At 31.3% G+C, this 22742-nt stretch overlaps 1 protein-coding gene and 1 long non-coding RNA gene across 7 annotated transcripts in view; one reads left to right on the top strand and one right to left on the bottom strand.

The window, feature by feature from the left end:
* LOC122524367 (teneurin-m) overlaps positions 1-22742 on the top strand; it is a 735394-nt gene that overhangs the window by 190287 nt on the left and 522365 nt on the right. The window lies entirely within an intron of this gene.
* LOC122524371 overlaps positions 9907-22742 on the bottom strand; it is an 81645-nt gene continuing 68809 nt past the window's right edge. For both annotated transcript variants that reach the window (XR_006305525.1, XR_006305526.1), the window contains 2 exons: positions 12098-12435; positions 9907-10114 (listed from right to left, as the gene is read on the bottom strand). This is a non-coding gene — a long non-coding RNA (uncharacterized LOC122524371). The remainder of the gene's footprint in view (positions 10115-12097; positions 12436-22742) is intronic.

The following is a 22742-nucleotide window of genomic DNA, read 5'->3' as shown; positions in this document are numbered from 1 at the left end:
GGAAGAATGTAATTGGGAGTAATTTTGTTCAGAGAGTCTGAAAAACCGACACCATGAAGTTTGTCAGTAGTTACGACGCGCGGCAAAGCGATTTCAAGTATACGGCATGAAAAGTTGTCTTCTTCTTCCTCTTTCTTTTTCTCAAGCTGGTCACCCATCAAGTACGATCGTACTCAGCGCTGCTTTACTTAAATGATCGAGCGAGAACTAATAAATAACCGCGCCATGGCTGTTGACGCGTGAAGTATTCAATATATCTGTCTTATATTTAGTGTGGACTGATATATATAAACATTTAATGAAATTCTATTAAAAATAAGAAATTTATATAGAGTATAAACAAAACAATAGCATTGTTAACACGTCGGTTGATATAGAATCGAAACATCACGTGGATTCGATAGAATATCAGGTGCATAAATACGTACGCGAAAGCGTACAAATTCACTCCTCTACGTTTAATATTTCAATGCGACCACAGACAAAACAAAAGAGCACTATAGTCACTGATTTAGTGGACGCGAATTTCTCCCCCTTTATCTATTCCTCTTCCCTACTACTATCCTTTCTTCCTACCATGGTCGTTGATTCCCAAGAGTTCATCGAAACGGACGCGAGGAAGAAAACTCTCGGACTTTGCTCGTTGATCCAACAAATAATGCATCTTGTCGCGGGCATGAATTCGAACGTTCAAGGTTCTTTTTCCTCTTGAGAAATTTCTTTTTCCCTGATTCCCTGACCCCTCCACTCCACACCTGGTTTTTTTAACTCTCTTTTTACTTCCACAATCAATTTATTAAAATTTACTATAACTTTCTTTTCTTTTTCTTTTTTCTCTCTCTCTCGCAGATTTCAATATTACAACTCTTATTTAGGAACATAATTTATTTCGAATAGAGTCACATAAATTGATCAAATTATTATTTAAATTTCGTCAATTGTTGGATAGATAAGCAATGTTTTTCTAACTTAATTTGTTTGAATAATTCGAGATGATGAGATGGAAAAGTAAATATAATATATTAAATAGAAAATAATTTTTTTAATCGTGTATTATAACACGTTCACGATGGGATAGTATTTCGAATGTGTTTCACTGTTTTATTATTCAAATTCCTACACTTTTTTTTACACAAATTTCAATTATATGATATTATAGAACAAATTTATAACCACGTAATACATTTTCATTGAATACAAAAAATCTCTCCAATGATTGCGCACGTAAAGAAATTATTTATAACCGCAATTTAACCTAATAAGATGTGAGATGTGTGATAGTATAACGACATTTGACCGCAAAGGCTTTAAAACAGTACAAGCTACTTCGAGGTTACTTATTCAAAATGTCACGCAAGACGAATTAGGAATTACAGACTCGTTCGTATCCGGTCTGACACATCTCTGGACAGCAGTCAAACGGTCAAACTAAATATTACAATTATTCCAGTCGCGAGTTAACTTGGTTACGAATGCGGCCGGCCACGTTTGAACGTAGTCTCTCTCTCTCTCTCTCTCTCTCTCTCTCTCTCTGTCATTCTCTGATCCCATCTGGACCAGTAACTCGGAGTCTGTCCCTGGACGACGACGTGGCTGTATCAACGCAACCCCTTCTACTAACCACTACTAATGCTGGAACCCATGCGTTACAGGACTATCGAACGGGTTTTCGACTCTCGATCTCCCAATGCGTATTCCATGCAGCGTGTCAGCCCAATTTCGTCCGGAAATACGTGTCGTTGAGCTCACCTAAAACGCAGGACGCAGTTTCCAAAGCAGCAGTAGCGCAGCACTAGCAGAACCAGAACCAGTTTCCGACTACCAAACTCCAACGATTCCACGTTCGCGTTCACGTTCGCGTTTCGCGCTAGCCGAGCTTAATTAATAAATGGGGGATTCGATTTGACTCGAATAATTTACGAATTAACTACCTTCTGTTACGGTCAATATCGTTACTCCGCTTTACCACCTACGTTATTGTCTACTACGATTCTTCCGTCATTCAACGAAACGTTAAACTATCCGATATCCTGAATTTCAATCATTTTCGAATCGAAACTTTTCATTTAAATGCACGTTACTTTTGAATAATTTTCATTTTCCATGGAATTATTTATATTCATAATAACATAATTCTTTATTTAATTTCATCGAGTTTATATATTTTTTTTTTTTCATACTGTCTGTATAAATTAAAATTTATCCGACAGTATTATGATTAATTAGATAAATATCATTTTTTTCATCACTTTTCAAAAATATTCTACTTTATTATTTTTTATTATTTTTTATTATTTCAAATAATAAGTTAATCATTGAACAAATATTTGTAAGATTAACGACAATAATAAGTTGATCTTGTCAAAAGCAAATAAATGTTCTATTCAAACGTGTAGATTTGAAATACCTACAATGCAACAATATAATCAAGGGATGGAACTATAGAATTTTAGTATGGGGAGGGTTGTTCTTTATCAGTCTCAATTTTCATGACTCGCGAGAATCGCCAGCTGCATAGATCCTTCTACGTTGGTACACGCTTTTCTCGTTTAGTTCGTCCCCTGTTCGAGATACGATTGTGGGATGCATGTATGCATTGCGGTAACACGAGCACGTGGCGCTTCTAGCTATTCTATTCTCTCTCTTTCTCTCTCTCACTCTCTCTCTTTCTCTCTTTCTCTATCTCTTTAACTTTATCTTTCTCTTCAGACACGCGTTGCTTGCGGTTATCTTTGTTTTCCTTGTTTTCTTTCGGATCACTCCATTATAACGTATACGGTGCATCGTAAAAGAGAAACCAAACGAGCGTGTGAGTTAAAGAGAAAGAGAATGAAAGAGAAAAGGATACATAGCATGTATTGAAACGAACCTGAATCAGCAGAAAGCAAGAGTTAAAATGGCCTTCGTCTATCTTCCGCAATAAAGGTTGATTCACACATTTCTGTTAGGTTTCAGTTAAATCTTTAATCAGTTTTCTGTTATTTTATTTTAATCATATAGTTTAATTTTACTCTTATTTATATTCATATTAGATTAATATATTTATCATTTAACAAATAATACTTTTTGTACAATCTGTGTTGATATTTTATTTTACTTTGGGTTGTAATAGACTACAAATTTTCAGAATTTTCGTCAATAATTTAACATATCATTGATGACAATTTTAAATAAATTAATAAAATTATATATAAAATGAATATAACAATATTTACAATGGAATATCAATAAAAATATATGAAATTATATCAACGTAATAAAACTTAACATTCACGAATTTATACACTTAAATATATGTAAAGCTAGAATAAATTTAAATATATTTTTAAAACGTTTTAATGAATATCGTAACAAGTATTCTAACAAATAAAATATTTATAGCTACAATTAGAATATATTCAACTAAAAAAATTTAATTTAATGAAAATTATTCAATATGAACACTTAAAACTAACTTTGATTCATCATATTAATTTAATTCAGCTACCAATTCATATCACATTTAAATTACGTATAATAATGTTAAAATCCCTCTAGTCTAATAATTTAAAGTTACCGAACTGAAATAAATAAATTGAAATGTGTGAATCAACCTTAAAGTGAAATATTTTTGTCTTTTCAGAAATGTATTCTTGGAATAACTGCAGAACTTAATGTTTTCGTTATGTCTTCTAGTTGAAATTTACTCATCAGTCAATCTTCTTACTTGTCTATCTGCCCATCTGTCTGCCTGTCTGTCTGTATTTCCTTTTTTAGCTACAATGCAACAATTTTAGAATAATTAAACATTAACCGTTCGAGTACAAGAAATCTAAAAATATCGTGTCAGAAAGTAACAAATGGTACCCACAGCACTTGTTTCAATTCGTGTCGAAAAATATTAAAATGGCGAGATACAGTTTGTTTTAACACCATGTCGATAAAACCAAACGCAACTTCAAGTGTGCAACGTTGCCTGATATTCTAGCACTTTTCGAAATGAAATGTAAAAAGTAATTTTACTGCATTGCACTTAAACAGTTAAACTTAATATTTAAAGATAATTAAAGTAAAATAAACAAAAAAGAAATTAAGAATTTGCAATAATTTCAAATTAAGAAAATTTAATCAAAAAAGTTTTAAAGAAAAGATAACATTATTAATAGATATTTTATTTTGTATTATTTCTTATTGTTGACTTATTTGTAATATTTAATATGGTTTATTTAATATTGGATAGAATAATTAATATTAATAACAATTTTCTTTCGGTTTATAAATCAAAAGTAGAACTACATCTCAGGGTTTGTAATTTTTTATAAAATAAATTTAATAAATTAATTTTAATTTATTGTTATTTCAAAAGTTAGGAAAATTCTGCATTAATTGGTTCTAAATGATTATTTCGAAAAATCATACTTCTTTAATTTTCCAATCCATTAATTAAATAATCAATATTCAATCCTAAACCACGGAGTAAACTATTTAAACAAAATCTCAAATACAGTCTAACATAAAAATCATAAATTTAAATGCTTCAATAGTACAAACTATCGTGTAAAAAAATAAAATTATTTAAATATTTAAAAACATATATAGAAAAACAAACTTAATTGAAAAATAACAAAATAGACTAATATCAAACACACATATTGATAATAATATTCATTGAAAATATGACTCGTAGGAGTTACTATGAAGATATCAGAATATTAGAAACTGTAAATTGAAAAATGTTATCTGTCAAGGTGTGAAGAGGGAGCATTTTATTTGAAGGGTCGAAAAGGGCCTCCGTTTCAGTAAAACGATAACTGTAAGAGAGAGTGTCAAAGGTTCTCGAATACGTAGTTCTGAGTCGATTCAAATAGTATTGTTTCAATTCGTAAAACGAAACGTTGTCTTTAGGTACAGGTGAGTCGATGAAAATTTAACGAGACATTTAATTGTGCATCGTTCACAAAAGAATGGTCGTTCGCTTGGCTGCCTCGCAGCAACCAGAACTCTCTTTCCTTCTTTTTTTTTTTTTTTCATTTTCATTCCATCTCTCTCTTTCTCTCTCTTACACTATATGAGTGTCTTCGTTCTTCCAACAATCTTTTTAGTTCTTCCTTTTCAAGATTTCGAACGATTGAAATGACTCCAAGAGTCGATCGTTAAAATTGTAACGAATGTCGTCCTTAATTACTCGCAGGTTGAAGTTTTCCTTTCATTGTTCTTTATTTCTCGTTCTTTCCTTTTTTTTTCCATTTTATCTTGAGACGATTGAAATCTGGTACGACCGAAATGGACCAGAAAAAAAAAAGAAAATAAAGTGGAACAAGTCGTACAAAAAGATCGGCTGAAAAATGGTTTCAATCCTTTTTTCAACAAAATTGTGTCACTTTTTTTTACAAACTTGTATTCTCCAGAAGTTTGCTCTCGTTAACGACGATACCGAACATTTGCTAAATGTCTTAAAATTCGATCACGAATAAGCGAAAAGTTTAAAAAGAATTGTGAGAAGAGATAGAGAGAGAGAGAGAGAGGGACGAACGATAGTTGCATAAGGTCGAGACGTGATCTGGCTTTGGACTATAGAAATGCGATGATAGTTAAAGTCCAAGTTTCGTGTAATATCAAATCCATTCAGAAGTTTGCTCGCGTTAACGACGATACCGAACATTTGCTAAATGTCTTAAAATTCGATCACGAATAAGCGAAAAGTTAAAAAAGAATGTGAGAAAGAGATAGAGAGAGAGAGAGAGAGGGAAGAAAGATAGTTGCATTAAGTCGAGAACGTGAGATGATGCTTTTGACTATAGAAATGCGATGATAGTTAAAGTCAGTTTCGTGTAATATCAAATCCATTTAAGCAAAATGAAATTTCTGGGATGCAAACGTGGACTGGAAATTAAGAATAAAAGAAAGACTTAACTTAAATAAGACAAATCGTTTTCTCCAACTACTTATATAATTTACATTTTCGTATAAAATCCATCTATCGTTATTTCCAAATCATTTTTATCTAAAAGAATTATCTTGCCAATTGAAATTTTCTTCATTAGAAATAATTATTTATAAACGAATAAATTAAGCATTCTCGAGAGATAACAATTTTGATGATCCTTTACAAAATATTTAACACTAAACCTAACACGTGAGATCAAACAACAAGGTGGGTCTTTTAATTTATAACAAAAACGCAGTAAAAACGAATAAAATGTTACATTATTAATTTATAAATAAAAGAAAATATTTTTTGTTCATTATCCGATTGGCTAAAATTATCTCATTCTATATTAGGATATACGGTTTTTTTTGTAAACAATCATTTGACCACTTATAGTAAAAATAGGTATACCCGAAGTGTCGGTAGTTTTAATGTCGAAGAAAAATAAAAGAAACACACGTGCATATTTGAAGAGAAAACAAAAGAAAAAGGTATGAAACAGTTAGAAGTAAAAGGGATGATCCAAGAGGGATGAATTCCACGAATCGTAAGAATTAAATGAGCCGACTGAACAGTGACAAAGCTTCGTAATGAAGAAGATACCGAAGAAAAGTCTTACTTAGTAGAGAAAACTGTAAGGAAAAAAAAGGGGGGGGGGTAACGAAGGTAAAGGGAGATAAGAAAAAAAAATGCATATAAAAAATAAAAAGAAGAAGTAGAAGAAATGGTAAAAGAAAATGAAAAAGGAAAGGAAAGAACGATGAGGTCTACAGGATGGACGTACGCCGAGGAAGAAACTGTAAAGTGTTTCGCAGGGAGCTCGAAAAAGATAAAAGAAAAACAAAATATGATAGAAAGAGGGAAAGAACAGAAGGGGAAATAAAGAGAGAAAGAGAAGGCTAAGGTAAAAGCTGGTAGTTGTATTGAAAGATTGTATAGAACTATGTGTTGCTTGCTGAGGTGAAAGTGAGCAAAAGGGTAAAGGGGAAGGGAAAAGAGGAGGTAAGAAACGAAAGAAGAAGAAGAAGAAGAAAAAAAAAGTAGAAGATGAAGACGAAGAAAAGAGAAAAATAAGAATAAGAATAAGAAGAAGAAGAAGAAGAAGAATAGAAAGAGAAATGTAAAAGTAAAGGAGAAGAGTTGCTGATGGGGTTGTTCCTATGTAAGTGTGTTGCACGTATCGTATATAGAAATAGCCGGCAGCGCGCCAGATGCTGCCTGCAGCCGATGGAAATGTAAAACTGTGACAAGTCCCGGAATAAAGTGGCTGAATAAAATACAACTAAATCCCCCGTTGCCTGCCTGCCTGCCTGCTTGCCTGTTCAGTTTGCCTGCCTGCCTGCCTGCTTGCTTGCTTGCTTGCCTGCGAACACAGTGACGACCATGAAAAACTCGATGCTGCAAAGAGAAAGAAACAAGAAGAAAGTAAGAGAGAAAAATGTTACAATATGTCTCTACTTGTATATGTGTGAGAATGAAACTGTGTGTGTGTGTGTGTGCGTACACATATTCGTTGTTTCTCACACCTTAGTCGGATGACGTCGCGACAACGAATATTACCTCGCTAAACTGACAGTTTTATATATAAATATATTTATATTGTTTCATTATTTACTTGAAAATTATTGTTATTTTCATGTAAATAGACATATTCTTTCTGTTGTTGTTCTTGTTGTTGTTGTTTTATTTGAATAATGAATATCTAACGTGACATTTTTCAATGTATATTCGTGTGTACGTGTGAAGTTAAATATATACTAGCTAAACTTACACGTACATCGGAATACATAAATAATTTCATTATATATGTTTGTTTAAATATAAAAATACATTGGTCGTATACTTAAATAATGTATCACCAACATGACATATTTTGAATATTGCACAGTATGTTATCTCTCACAAATATTTAAAGTTTCAAAAGATTCGTCAAAATTTTAAAAAGGTTAAATCTTTTTTCAGAAATATGTGTCACCGTTACGAATGTTATTCTCTAACTTTCTTGAATGACGTCAAGACAATAAATATTATTCGGTTAAAATGACAAATGCACACGTAGACACATTTAACGTAGTTTCATTATTTATTTCCATTTATTTTTATTGAAATATTTTACGAAATTAGTTTTATTCGTGAAACCAACCTGACCTTTACAATGTATGTGTGTACACATGCTCGACACCCTTCTTTAGATAGATGACGTCACAACTGAAGTATTACCAAAAATATATCAAGATAATAATCAATTAGACATATCCATAAATAATATCGTTTTAAAATTCAACCAAATTTTTGTTTAATATAATAAAAAATAAACTTGCTATTACACTGATCGTTGCCAAAAAAATGTAACCGAAATTTTCTATGCGATTTTAACAAATCTAACAGTTCAGGTAATATTTTTATTAGACAATTTACATCTTTTGCTTAGAATTTTTTATCATTTCTCTTTTGGCAAACACGTAACCGAGCATACCTTGGTCGACTGGATGCATTATCTCCTTGTTCGGACAACGTGTAAGCGTAATTAACACGGCGCGACTCATAACGAGGACGATGTACGCATTCACACTAACGAGAGCAAATTAGCTCGTTTCTGCCAGTTTAGCTTTGCCTCCTTGCTGTGCAGTTAGATCACCCCTCATCTCCCTCATCTCCCTTCTATCTCTCTCCTCTCTCTATCTTTCTCTTTATCTTTCTATCTCTCATTCTCTCTTCTATCTGTTTCTCTTTCTCTACCACGTCCCATGTCCCCTGTTTGCGGTCAAGAATGCAAATTTGGTCGTTTCGCGTCCGAGTACTATCCACGCTTCAACGAACACGAATTTCTGTCGAGTTTCGTTGACGAATTCAGTGAGCCAAGCGGTTTGTGGCGTGGACTTTCAAAATTCATGGTCAACGTGTTACCCTTCCTTTCTCGCTGCACTATGCGCGTCGACATTTTACGCTCCTCGAAGACATACTAAAGTTGTTAATACGTTGTACTAAATAATCCGAATAATTTGTTGTTAATATCTGATTAGAAAATGCTTATAATCAATTTTAGAATATTTTATTATTATTATTTTCTTTTTTTTTTCTTGTTTATCTATTGCATTTGAATGCGTTTATTATGACTTATTTATTTCGTCGTAAAACAATGATCAATTCTATTATTAAACTTTTACAGACAATTCACGTATATATGTGTTTATAAGGTGACCAATATTTAATTGAAATATAATTATAAGCATTAAATGTGGATATTATTGAAAATAATAGAGAACATTTATTTTATTTATTAAATTATTAAATATTTGATGGGAATAAAATTATTGAATAAAATCAAATTCCAATACTGGCGTGTCTTTATCTACTAAAAATTCAGCTAAGTAATACGATAAGTAGTTTATAACAAAAGTTGTCTGACCAATTCGTTACTAAACCCCATAACCTACTCAATTTTGAATTATAGCATTTACAAAAGCGTTAATAAATCTTACTCTATCGAGAAACATTTTATTTCTCTATCTGATACTAAATCAAGCTCGAGAATACCCCTTTTTCGAGTAAAGAATAGGAAAAAAGGGACGATAAAAAGAATTGTGATCATGGTCGGTGTTACTATATCTGCAACTCGGTTTCGAGATTTTCTTTCGATGAGGATCGAAGTTATGCAACCTGTTCTCTGTACCATCCCTTCGCATTCGCGTACTTTCTCAGCTTCTGCCATAAATATATTTATCCCTTTTCAACGCGAGAATATTCCTCTATTTCCATCAGATCCACCAACACAACCACCACCACCATCATCACCATCACCACCACTACCGCAACACCATCATCCCAACGTGGTCCTAGAAAAGTGTATATCCGTTCTACCGGAAAAGAGATTCGGAGCTTGGTAAATAAATTCTACTGCAAAGAAGAGAGCTTTCTGTTTCTATTCTCACTACATACACTTGTTCCCTTCTTTATCCCTTTTTCTTTTTTTTTCCATCCTTTTTTTTCCTCCTTTACCCTTTTTTTTCTTTCGTCCTTTATTTCTTCTTTCTCTTTCGCTCTCACACACTTTCAGTTACTCAGTTTTATCCTCGCTTCTCATACTCTATGCAATTCTTAGTCGTGTGAAAAAAAAAAAAATAATCGTCTTAACTGTATTCTGCATCCATGCATGGTGAAATGTTACAAATGTTGGAAAAATTTTAATTCCCGTTGGACGTCATCCTAGAAGATTAGGAATGATAAAAATATATTATTATTTTAAACTAATGCTCCTGTTAACGAATAAATATATTAAATAAGTAAATAATATTTATATGATTATAATTGTAAGATCAATTGAAAAGTAATATTGAATGTAGAATTTTATATAAATACTTGTTACATGTATATAGACAGTTTTATAAATTATTATATAATTTAAAATGATCTTAAACTTTTATCTCTAACAAAATAAATAATTTATTTTATTATAATACTAAACGTATCATAATCTTTGAAATTTAGTATTAAATGTTAGTTTTTTTCTATGGTTCTTGTCTTTTTTACAATAAATTTAATTACAAAAATTAATTTTAAATACATATTATAAAATAAAAAGATGTTATTATATTTATTATACAATTCAGTATCAATCTGGTTACTATTATATCTGGTTACTCAATTGTTAAAAAATATAATATAAAATTTGTCAGTAGTATACACAATATCGTGACAGACATGACATTTCCATTTTGTTTTTATCAATATTTCTATCTTTTTATCTTAATATATTTTATGCTTTTAGTATATCCAACGATAAATCGAGACGCATTCTCGTAGAATGTCGTGAAATATATCATGAATCAATTTCTAAATATATATATAGTCGTAAAAATATGTAAAAGTATAAAAATCTGAAAGAATAGAATAGAAGAAATATTTTTTTCGAATAGTATTTTCTATCTCTTTTCATTCAACATTATCGATATTTACAAGCCGACGAATATACAGCGTTTCAAGTGCTTGTCCAGGTTGTGAAGTGGAAAGAAAGAATAAAAAAAAAAGTAAAGAAAGAAAGAAGAGGCTGTGTTAAACGTTATAGCTTGCAAAACGTTTACGAGTTCTTTTCAAATGCTTGCTCGAGTCTATACTTTCGATTCCATCTTAAGATAAAAGAATACGATAAATAAAAGCAATATGATTAAATCGTAAACGCGTTAAAAGACCTAAAGGACACGTTTCATTTCTTCGATCTTCTTATTTATATTCTTTCTCAACATTTTTGTTTCCTCTTGGTTGGTGGGTACCATTGGTATTTGCGAAAAAGCTTTGCGGTTACATTAAATCGTAATCAAGCTATTCCGAGTTCAAGAACTAAACTGTTACGACTGATCGTTTCTTCTTCGAAGAATACGGAAAACCGTATTTCTTTCTTTTTATGAGAAAAAGGAAGAGAATACAATGTGCGTTATTCTATCGAATACTATTTCATCAGATTGTTATAAAATGATTGCAAGACCTGACTCAGAATTTTTTAACTATAGTTTAACAACATTGAGATACATTGAATTATAATGAAGATAAAAATAAAAGATAATCGAAAACGATCAGTTCTCAATGTTGGAAAGATAAAACGTTTGATATTGAAGAAAAGAAACAAATATTAAAGTTAAAATACTACGAAGATTTCCATAATTGTGTATTCTGCTTTATCATAAGTTCCGAGTTCATTGAAACTTTCATTGTAAAATATAAAAAATAACACTTTTAAGAATATTAACAAAAATTCATTTGATTTCTGCAATATGATTGAAAGATTTGCCTAATAATTTCTATCAAAAGTACACTAAATCAATTAATTAAAAACTAAGACAATTATAAAAAATAATATCTAATTTATTCATTAAATTAATTGCAAGAGTAACTAATTTATAAACAAATAATATATCAGCTTTATGAATTAAACGAATTCTAAGATTCCTTAAAATAAATAAAAACAAACATAATATAAAATTACGGTGTCATTTTAAAACACTGTTACCATAATTATAATCTTACCACTTCTTAATTTAAAACTAATTGTAAAATAATTATAGAAAAAGATAAAAATATATCTGTTTCGTGAGTTAAATGAAATGCAAGATTCCTTCAAATAAATAAAAACAAACACACATAATATAAAATTACGGTGTCATTAAAACACTGTTACCAAAATTATAATTTTACCTCTTCATAGTTTCTGAATTCTTGGTTATTTTCAGTATACAATACGATGACTAGGATAAGTTGGATTAACAGGAACACAAATAATTGAGGAAGAAAGAAAGAGAAAGAGAAAGAGAGAGAGAGAAGATGAAGTTGGAAAAGGGTAGGAGGGAGGGGGTAGAAAGAGGGAAAAGCAAGCAACGGATGAGAAACATTTTCCTTAGAAGTTCGCTCGAAGGGATACTCGATGCTCAAGTAACGACGTGGTTCGTGGAAGAGGATATCTTCTCGCGGATTCTCCAGTGGTGGTCGGTCAGGTTTGCGAGCAAACAAACCACAGTTTCGGATTACACCAGCTTCTGTAAAGATAGACAGCAGATATTACCAGACCACCTTCGCAAAACGACTCTATCTTATCGTGAATAGTATTTTTTTTCTCCCTCTACCATCTTATAATGTTATATTTTTCCATTCCACAATGTTTCTATATGAAACATATCATTTCTTATTTGTGCAAGTATGTTTACTATATATATAAATTAATATATATAAATTAAAATATATACAAATTATTATTATTTAGTTAAAATTATTATTAGTATACATAAATTAAATTTGATACATTTACTTATTTCTTCGACTTACGAGTCATGGAAGAAAAAAAACAACAAAAAGAAAAATAAGAAATTTAAATTAGAGATGAACTACCAATATATATATACATTTTATCCGTTGTTCCTGACATTATTGTAATTTAAATTATTTTTGTTTTTTTTTCTTTTTTTTAATTTCGAATACGCGTCTCATCTCTCGAGTTTTAATTATTGTCGATCCATTTTTAAATATTGCGTTTTCCCAAATTGAAATGATTTAAACGAGATTGTACAAAATGTTGCTCGTTTTAAATTTTAACAGAAGTAATATTTTTGTTTTGTCTTTCCAATTTAAATCAAATATAAAATATTAATATATATTTTTTAATATCTACAATTTGATCGATTAAATCGACTGAAATAGATCTTCGAATTACATTCCATGTAAAAACTAAAATAAATAAAATAAATTATCTGACCACGCGTAAAACGAGACCGTGTAAATTTACCACATATAAGAAAGATAAAGAGACTCTTACAAATAAAAAATCTTACGTAAAACAAGTATATTAATTTCTTCAACTTTGCGTTATCACGTGGTACGTGAAAATTAGAAGAAATAATAAAAATAATAGTATATAATTCTTGATAAAAAAAAACGAAAATCTTCAAAGACGTCACCGTTATTTTCTTTAAGCAGTTAATCTAATTCCAACAGAACAAAGAAGAAACAATTTAATCGTAACTGATTCATACCATTAAAGCTTTATCATTACAATGCGAGAAAAGTAAAAGAAAGAATGAAAGAAAGAAAGATGGATAAAAAGGTTCGAGACAATTCAAAAAAAAGAAATTGAGGGTTGTAGCTAAAGGAGGAAACGGGAGGTGGGGGAAGAGGAAGGGGAGGGGATCACCGGGTATCCAGATTTCCCCAGCGATTGTCTCAAAAAGTCTCTGGGAGTCTCGTCAGACCATTCATCGACGACGTGCTGAGACTTCGAATCCTGAAGGTTGCATCCTGTCCCTTCGTTCAACTATCCATCTATTTTTCTACCTCAAGTATATCTGCGCAAAAGAGAGAAAGAGAGAAAGAGAGAGAGAGAGATAGATAGAGGTAGAAATAGAAAGAGAGAGAGAGAGAAAGCTGGACTTCACTTTCTTTTATACTTTCTTTTCACCCTATCTTTTTGTTTTATTCGTTTTTTTTTCTGTTCTTTGACAACTCGATTCTAACGGTATTTCGTAACGTTCATTGAAAAAAGTTTCTCCATTGAAATCAAATTTATAGTATTCCGATTTAAATTCATCCTTTATTTTTCAACGGATTTGTTAGATTTATTTGAAATTTAATTTTAGAGACACAATTTGTGTTTACTTATTATATTTGTACCGATTATTTGTTGAAATTGTATTTTATGTTATAATTAAATCCAGATAAATAAAATCAAATAAAACAATGTGAAATAGGATTGTTTATCAGTGATTTATGAATTAGATAATTTTTCCCACGCGTCCTCCTACTTGTATATTTAAATAAAATAAAATAAAAGAATGTCTAATACAATTCTTTATCAATGATTAAGTGAATTAACAAATATTTCTCTTCTTTCTCTAATTAAATATTTTTAAAAAATAAAATAATACAATTTCTAAAAGTTGGTAATTCATTTTATTATAAATCTTCTATTATAAACTCTATTGTAATTGTAAAAAATAAAAGAATGTCTAATACAATTCTTTATCAATGATTAAGTGAATTAACAAATATTTCTCTTCTTTCTCTAATTAAATATTTTTAAGAAATAAAATAATACAATTTCTAAAAATTGTTAATTCTTTTATTATAAATCTTCTATTATAAATTCTATTGTAATTGTAAATACTTTCTTCTGTATAAAATAATACAATTTGAAAAAATTGTTAATCAATGACTTGTTAATTAAGGATTAAATTTAAATAGTGGTTTACTTTTAAAGCATCTAGATAGATCATGCTTAAAGTATTGTATTATATATGTATCGCGAGTTAGAATAGTTGCGTGGTGGTCCCAAGCTCTCGGATTTCATGCAGGCAGACGCCAACGATGGGACTTTACTGCACCGTGGGGGTAATTATTCAAGCGGCATCCCTTCGTCTAACAGAGAAGGGAGTGAAAGAAAGAGAAAGTCACGCAATAAGGGGGAGGCTTTTCTGAGCGCATCATCCATCACTCCGCGAACGCGTGTACCCACGAGTGCACTGAAATAATCGGCCCTGCTGTAGGGAATGTTACTTCTTACAATCTCTGCGAACCCTTTTTGACACTTTATTCTTATTCTTCTTCGTTAAAATTATACTGTCGGCTCGAACACCTTCATTTTCTAATAAGTCGACACTCGAAAACAAATTGCCCTTAAAAATCCTTAGTCAAATCTTTTTATCATTAGCTGAAAATAAAAGCTAAAGAAACAAAGAATATATATTTCAATATGCAAATATTTCAATACATTTTGTTATGCATCATTTTGATTAGCTAAATTTTGATAATCTACAATACTGTGAATAATTATTACCAATTTCATATTAATGTGTATTTGTTTATAGAATTAAATTTATACACATAAATAATATCAATTGCTGGCTTAAATGAAAATATCATTCATATTGAACAATTTCTTTTTTCATTCAAATATTAATATTCTGGAAATTTTTCATCTGGAATTATTCACGTCAATTGGAACATCAATTATTCTTACGTTATCCTATGTTTTTACGGATAAAAAAGATATTCAAATTTATTTGTCAAGATATGATTTTTGTTTTTACAAACATTTCATGGACTTCTTGTAATCACACGTTTAAGGAATATTCAATTGAAACGTATTCTCGTTCGTTCTATAAAAATCTCGAGAATGAATACGTAATGACGAAGAAAGAGTTATATCCTGCATGAAAGATCCAGCAAAGTTAACTTAGTGATTCTCGTTAATGTTTCAACGATGTTTTAGTTCGATCGGTGAATCGAAACTCATTCCAAGTGCTGTTTGGTTAATCGAACTCTGCTACACATTTAAACGCACACGTACATCAGCTCTTTTCCAATCTATCGTTTTTTCAACCAATTTACATTGTAATTCTAATTACAAAAATTTGAATATTTCATTTTAATTTAAATAATTTATACAGTTTGCATCTTAATTCTAAATGTAATACAAATCTCACCAATCAAAGATACTCAAATGATAATTAGCCTATAAAACATTAATTTATAAAATTCTAATTTAAATACAAAATATTAAACAAAACTTTAAACGAGTGATCCAAAAAAGTTAAAACAATAATTCAAAGAGATGAATTCATTTGATGTAAAAGTATCTAATTTTGTTCACAATACTTACAAAACAAATGTGTATTATTTTCTTTGCTGTTAAAAATGTGTTAAGAATATAATTTGCACTGAATAAACACAGTGACACAGTAAATACTCTTATCGAAGCGGCTTTCAGTAAATCGATAAACGTAGTTTGCTAAACACTTCTGTATTTTCGTAAATGCTTCCCAGATCGAGACGTAATTTCTCTCTCAAAGGAGAAGGGAATGGTAAGAAGGGAAAGACCACTTCCAGTATCTACTGACGACCACGAACTGTTTCCAATTTAACGAGGTAACTTGATATCACTTGGTTCCCAGGTAACCCACTCGATATCTAGAACCAAATTAGCTAACTTTAGCGTGTACAAAGTAACGTTTATGAATAAATCCAATTACCAATGTTCATTCTTTCTTTTCCTTTTATTCTCCGATAACCATTATTCTTTATAAATTTTTTTGTCTCAAATCCCGTTTTTTTTTTCGAGATTGGATCTTTGGAAAAAATATCGTGATCGAAAAAGAAAAAAAGAAAAAAGGAAAAAAAAAACAAACAAATTTCCAAACGATAGAATTTTTTTCAATTAAAAATTCAAATCCGTTCTGCTTGATCGTCGTTTCAAACCGGGAAAATGAAAAAAAATATTCTTCCTACTCGAGCGCACATATTTGTACTTATTTCGCGCGTCATATTTTCTCTAGTTATGTATACATCTTTTATATATACATGAATATATGTATAGTCAATCAACCAACGTGATACCTAACCCCGTTCTCGAATTAGAAGAATCACTCGTGAATTTTAATTAATTTCAATTTAAGTTCTCGAAACATTCTATATTTTAGAGCTTTTTAACTCTAAGCAATTAATTAATTTCATTTCAAATCTAAAAGTTTCCGAGCGCGAATGCTACCTCGTTCGGAATTAAAACGTTTTTGTCGTTTTATTTTTGTTCTTTCTCTCTCTCTCTCTCTCTCTCTTTCTCTTTCAACCGATTTTTTCTTACCCCTTTTTAATTTATTTTTTTTTTAAGTACCAGTTCGAGATCGAATGATCTTCTTGATTTCACTTAAATCCATTCCTTTTATCCTTAACCTCCCAACCTCCAATAAAACCCCCAGCAACCAGCCGTACCTTCTTTCTTTTTCGAATGCAATCCGAATTTAATCACTCGGTGGGAATCATCAGTGGATATCCGAACGAACGAGCACAGATATACGCTGAGGGTGAAAGATTCTCAAAGTTATTCGTCCGTATCTAACGAGGCACCTGTAATGAGGTTAACTGTGAGCTCCCCGGCGCGCTAATTTCCATCGTGAATTAAATAGCACTTAAAAGTGCAGTTGAATTAAGCAGACCAGGGAAATCAAATCAACTTCATGATCGCACGAGCTCGCCCTTTGCCTTTTTGTTATACCTACCTACCTACCTACCTACCTACCTACCCAACAACCTACCTATCGAGTTTGCCCTGTTTCCATTTTTACTAATTTCTTCACTGTTCGCGAGATGAAAGTAAAGTGAAAGAAAGAGAGGAAAAGAGAGAGAGAGAGAGATAAAAAGCAAGCATTATAAAGTTTATTTAGAAAAGTTTGGTAGGAATGTTTTTAATAGATAATATATATTAAAGTTCGTTGATAAGACGTGTGTGAAATCAAATCACATTATCAAATCACATTAATTAATTTCTTTCGAACGTTTTGTAATTTTTAAATATTGTTTTGATACGATATGTGATTTGGTAATTTATTGGCTGGAGATATTATAACTAAGTCCTTGACGAAAGAAAATACAGCCCCAACTGAAGACGGAGTAACACTCCCTGGTTTAAGGAAGAAGTAAGGACTCTAGCAGAAGAAAAAAGGTACGCCTACCTACAGTATCGAAGTAAAACAATAACATACGACGATTACCGACGAACTAGAAACAAAGTAAACGAGACAATTAGACAAATCAAACGGTATTACTGGGAAAAATTCTCAGCTGACATGGAACACGACCTATACGGAGCACAAACAAATGTACATGCTAAGAAACCGAAGAAAACACGTAAACGAATACGCACAGACCGCCAGAATCACAACGGATGGATGGGAAAAACATTTCACAGGGCTGTACAAAAACGAAACGAAGGAGACTTATAACATATGCGAGGAAGAGGAAGAAGCACCAAGCGATTACACCATTTTGTCTAAAGAAGTTCAAAGAACAATAGACAAACTAAAAAACCGTAAGATATTAGGAACAGATGAGATAACAAACGATACACAATATTAAGTATGTTTAAAATTATTCGAACCAATTTTGAGATGTGAGTATGTGGGGGGGGGGTTATTGTTTTTTATTCAAATAAATGGTTCAGATTGTAAACAATTTTTATTACTTTACGTCGCAACTTAGACTCTTTAATTAAATTCATGCAAATTGGTGTGCGTGTGTTTTCTTTTTAATTTATTATATATTAAACAATTGCACCGATTGTACAAGCAAAAATCAGTAATATTTAGTTTATCCTTTTAAAATGGTTTACTACATGATCAAATTGAAAATTGTATGACCCTAATAAAAAATTAACTTAAATAAAATGCAGAGAAATGTAATTACTAAGTTCTTATCTACCTAATAAAATAAAAATTTATCTTAGCATAAGAAAAATCGAGAGAAAACGAGTAAAGACTTTTGTAAATGACCGGAAAAAGGGGTCTTATCAGTATTGCATATAGAAGATTTTGATTATTCCTCGAAGGAATCATTAGTATTCTTAAAGGAAGTTAGGTAAATGGTGTTTTTCGCTTCTTCTCATCGACGGCACACATCGGTATTGCGCCAGGACCGATTTATAAAGCTGCCTGCGAAATTAAGAACCTGTACATCTGCGATCCCGAATTAGTATTCCGTCTGACGCCTCTCTAAGTTTCGTGTTAGAAGACGCGAGAGTGTGTGAGAGAAAGAGAAAGATGGTGGAAAGCACGCGCGAGGAAAGCAATATCAAGATACAAAGGCAATGCATCGTGGCAGGAAGAAGCCAAATTCACGCTTCCTTCCAACTACATGTAGTACAGGTGTGTGTGTGTGTGTGTGTGTAGAAAACTAATGCATTTCTACCGTTGGAAAGGACTTTCCAAGAGATCTAAAACCAATCGAAATTAAACGAATGAAATAAAATTAAATTACATTTAATTAAATTTTTTTTTATCATCAAATTCGTTCGTTTTACTATTCGAATATTTATCAATAATTAATACGATTGACTGAGTAGATAAAATTTCATAGAAATTTATTTTATAATCAAATTATTTATATCGGATAACAATTATATAAACACGAAAATCGATAATATTAATATATTATTTAATTTAATAGTAAAATTAATTTGGTATGTAAATTTGGTATGTAAATTTGGTATATAAATGGTATGATAGTTTGAAATGTTTTGTGTTTAACATGGAAATAATTGTTTGATTTAGTTAATAATAAAATTGTTAATATTTATAAAATAAAAAAAATATGAAATAAATTGTAGTCACAATTTTTCTTGATAAAAATAAGTGATAAAATGGATGTAAAATGTTATACGTTTTGATCCTTTGAGAAGGATTTTTATTTCTAGTCGATTTAGAAAATAGTTGAAGTGCGAGACGTTAGGATAAAAATAATAGGTATACTACGGAGATGATCATAAGAAGAAAGAAAGATATATCGAGGATCATTTTAACAAGAAATGGAGACATAGTGGCTCGTGTCTCGACGTTGAGAGCGTTACAATATAGTCTTCACGCGATATGTTTTCATAGTCGATTGCGTGAAAGTCGCGAAATGTTCACGAAGAATGGTTTGTGGAATGATGTTATTAAAAGAAGAAGAAAGATGTAAGGATTACGGTTCCGCTGAAACCAACGCAATATTCTCTCCGTTAGGATATCAACATCAAAGTACGCTAAATTTAATGCTTTTATAATGCGATTTTGATGACGTACAAGAAATCTAACCGAACTTAAATATTTTTTTCTCATTCAATTTATTACACCTATATAATAAATATATAATTTATTATATTTTTCAATAAATTATCAGAAATTTGGAATTTTTAATGAATAATATTCGTATTAGGATTCATTTCTTTTTACAATTATCATATTATTTTAATGATATCATATGTTTGTAATAATTTAAACATTTATAACAATTTTTTATTTGTTGGAATGTAAAAATGATTGAAACTAACGAAAAAGAAAAAAAGAAAAAAGGAAAAGGATCAAATTTTGAGAAAAGAAAACTATTCCGTTAAGAAAATTTTTGATACGCGAAAAAGGCTCGAGGACTAAACGAGAGAATGAAAAAAAAACAAAAAAAAGAAAGGGTGGTCTGAAGAAAGAGTGGATAATAAGGTAGAAGAGAACAGTTTCTCAGGATTATAAAGCCACGAGGATTTTCCTTGTCATTGTTACAAACTTATATGAAAGCAGGAAGGACAATAAAGACGTTACGTCCTCCTGGATCAGAAATGATTGAATATGCGTTGGAGCGAATTAGCGGTGGGCCTTGAATTAAATATAACAAGCGGGTAAGCTTCCTGAAAGTGAAAGACAGAGAGAGAGAGAGAGAGAGAGAGTGAGAGAAAGAAAGGGAAGAAGAGTGGGGTGATGGAATAGGAGTGAGACGGGGCGGGATGGGGGGAGGGGAGAATGAATCGTCGTCGGATGTAGTTGCTATTAATGTCACCAGCCCTAACCACGGATCATGGACACCGTAGAGAGAAGGGTGCATTCTTAATCAGGTGTGTCTTTCGTTACAACTCCCTTTCCTTTCTTCCACTGATTCTGTCTCATTCTATTTCTCTTTTTTCTTTCTTGTCACCCCTCTCTTATTCGTCCCTTTTGTCCATAACAGGATGAGATAATAAAGCTTCCTCCTAGGTAGCAAGCCCCAGAAATCTCATTCGACTAGTTAACATTCCATGGCCAATATCATGGTAATAAATGTGCAGCAATATGGTATGTTTTGCATAGCCAGTAATGGCGGACACTTGTATAGAACACAGATGCCTCGTATATGGTAAAGTAGAATAACGTATTGAACGTTTTTCACTTCAGTTGGATGAAAAAGATTCGAAGAAATCGAAATCGTTCTTGGCCGTCTGTTCATTTAATATATTGTGTACCCATCTATACTTGTTTTATATTTATCTGTAAATATATAACTTGCGTACGTATGTATTGTATCTATTCATATTTCTCGATTTATTGTACTCTTGTATCGAATATTATTCTCGCCGGTTATGACCTACTTTGGGTTTAGGTATGAATTATTAGTGCAATATATGATGAAATTTTTGATCGTATTAATTGCGTCAGCGTTATACGGATGTACATCATTTACATATGACCGGAGACATATAGGATGGGGGTAGGGTCAAGGTAATTACAAGTTACAACGAATAATTACGAGTTTATTGATCATTGGATCTATCGCGCATGCGCAGAACGATCGATATTTCTTTTTTAAACACGTATCTGATAAAAATATTATTAAGCTATCTATAGTTTCGTACTTGATGAAATTTTTACAACGAATCGTATTTGACGTGTCCTTTTTTTTTTTATTTTACACGTTTAACACTAATTTTACTTTCTGATAACTAGGTTAATTGGACAGAAAAGTTGTGTAAAAATAATTTGGGTATAATTCCATACTCCGATATAACTCTTAGATGGGTCATAACATTTTTAGGTACCTTACTTAAATATGATAAATGTTATTCAAAATATATATTATTATTTAGAACAATCACCAGAGAATGTTAATGATGAAAAAAAAAGTTGTTAGTTAGGAAATATCGATTGTAAGATTCGTTCCTAACGCATTTGCAGGAACGATCGTTTGTTCTAGGATCACTAATCGTTTTATCGTCTCGAGATTAATGGGATCGCTCGGGCGCTTTTAATTTCTGCCGTCAAGGATGCCGCCACTTGCATCGGTTCTCTGCCGCGTTGCAGAAAAGAAGAATGAGATTCTCGTCTGCTGGGATAAACGATCGTTCTTCTCTTCTTATTCTTGTCCTATTTTTTCCTTTTTTTTTTTTAACTATCTCTCTCTCTCTCTCTTATAATTTTTTTTTCTCTTACTTTTCCGCAGAACACGAAGGCACGAAGAGGTTAGGTTCGGCGCCATTATTAAAATCGTAGAAATTCAAGAACGTCCGCGAGACGAATAGATGATCTTCGAAAAATGCGACCTTCTCGTCGAAACTTTTGAATCGTACCTTCGACGAGATAAATCGACTTTAATTAAAACTCTCCTTTTCTATCTCTCTCTCGGGAAAGAGAGAGAGTGAGCGTAAATTCGAATACGCATTGAATCCTGTCCTCCGTGCATCCACGCACAAAGAACGTCTACCCTCCACGGATTCAAGCTGCATCCCTTTTAGGGACTCCCTAAGGGACACTACATGACGTAATTTTATATATATATATCTTTTTCTCTCTTTTTTTTGTCTTTCTCTATTTTCTATGCACTTCACGTTGGATCCGATATGACATTTCTCTTCATGGGATTCGACCGACGGTTGAATTTAACTTTTTCAACGTCACGACTTATACTTTTTGTTAAACCCACAAAAATACCTGTAAATATTAAATGAAACTTATAGAAATAAGAGAGATATATAAATTTTAATATGTAATTAAATATCACAACCGAGCCATGTGTGCCATTATAGTGTGGT

The sequence above is a fragment of the Polistes fuscatus genome, unplaced genomic scaffold, assembly GCF_010416935.1.
Source record: "Polistes fuscatus isolate 324 unplaced genomic scaffold, CU_Pfus_HIC Scaffold7, whole genome shotgun sequence".
NCBI classification, from domain to species: Eukaryota; Metazoa; Arthropoda; class Insecta; order Hymenoptera; family Vespidae; genus Polistes; species Polistes fuscatus.
This window is presented reverse-complemented; position numbering and strand designations above follow the sequence as displayed.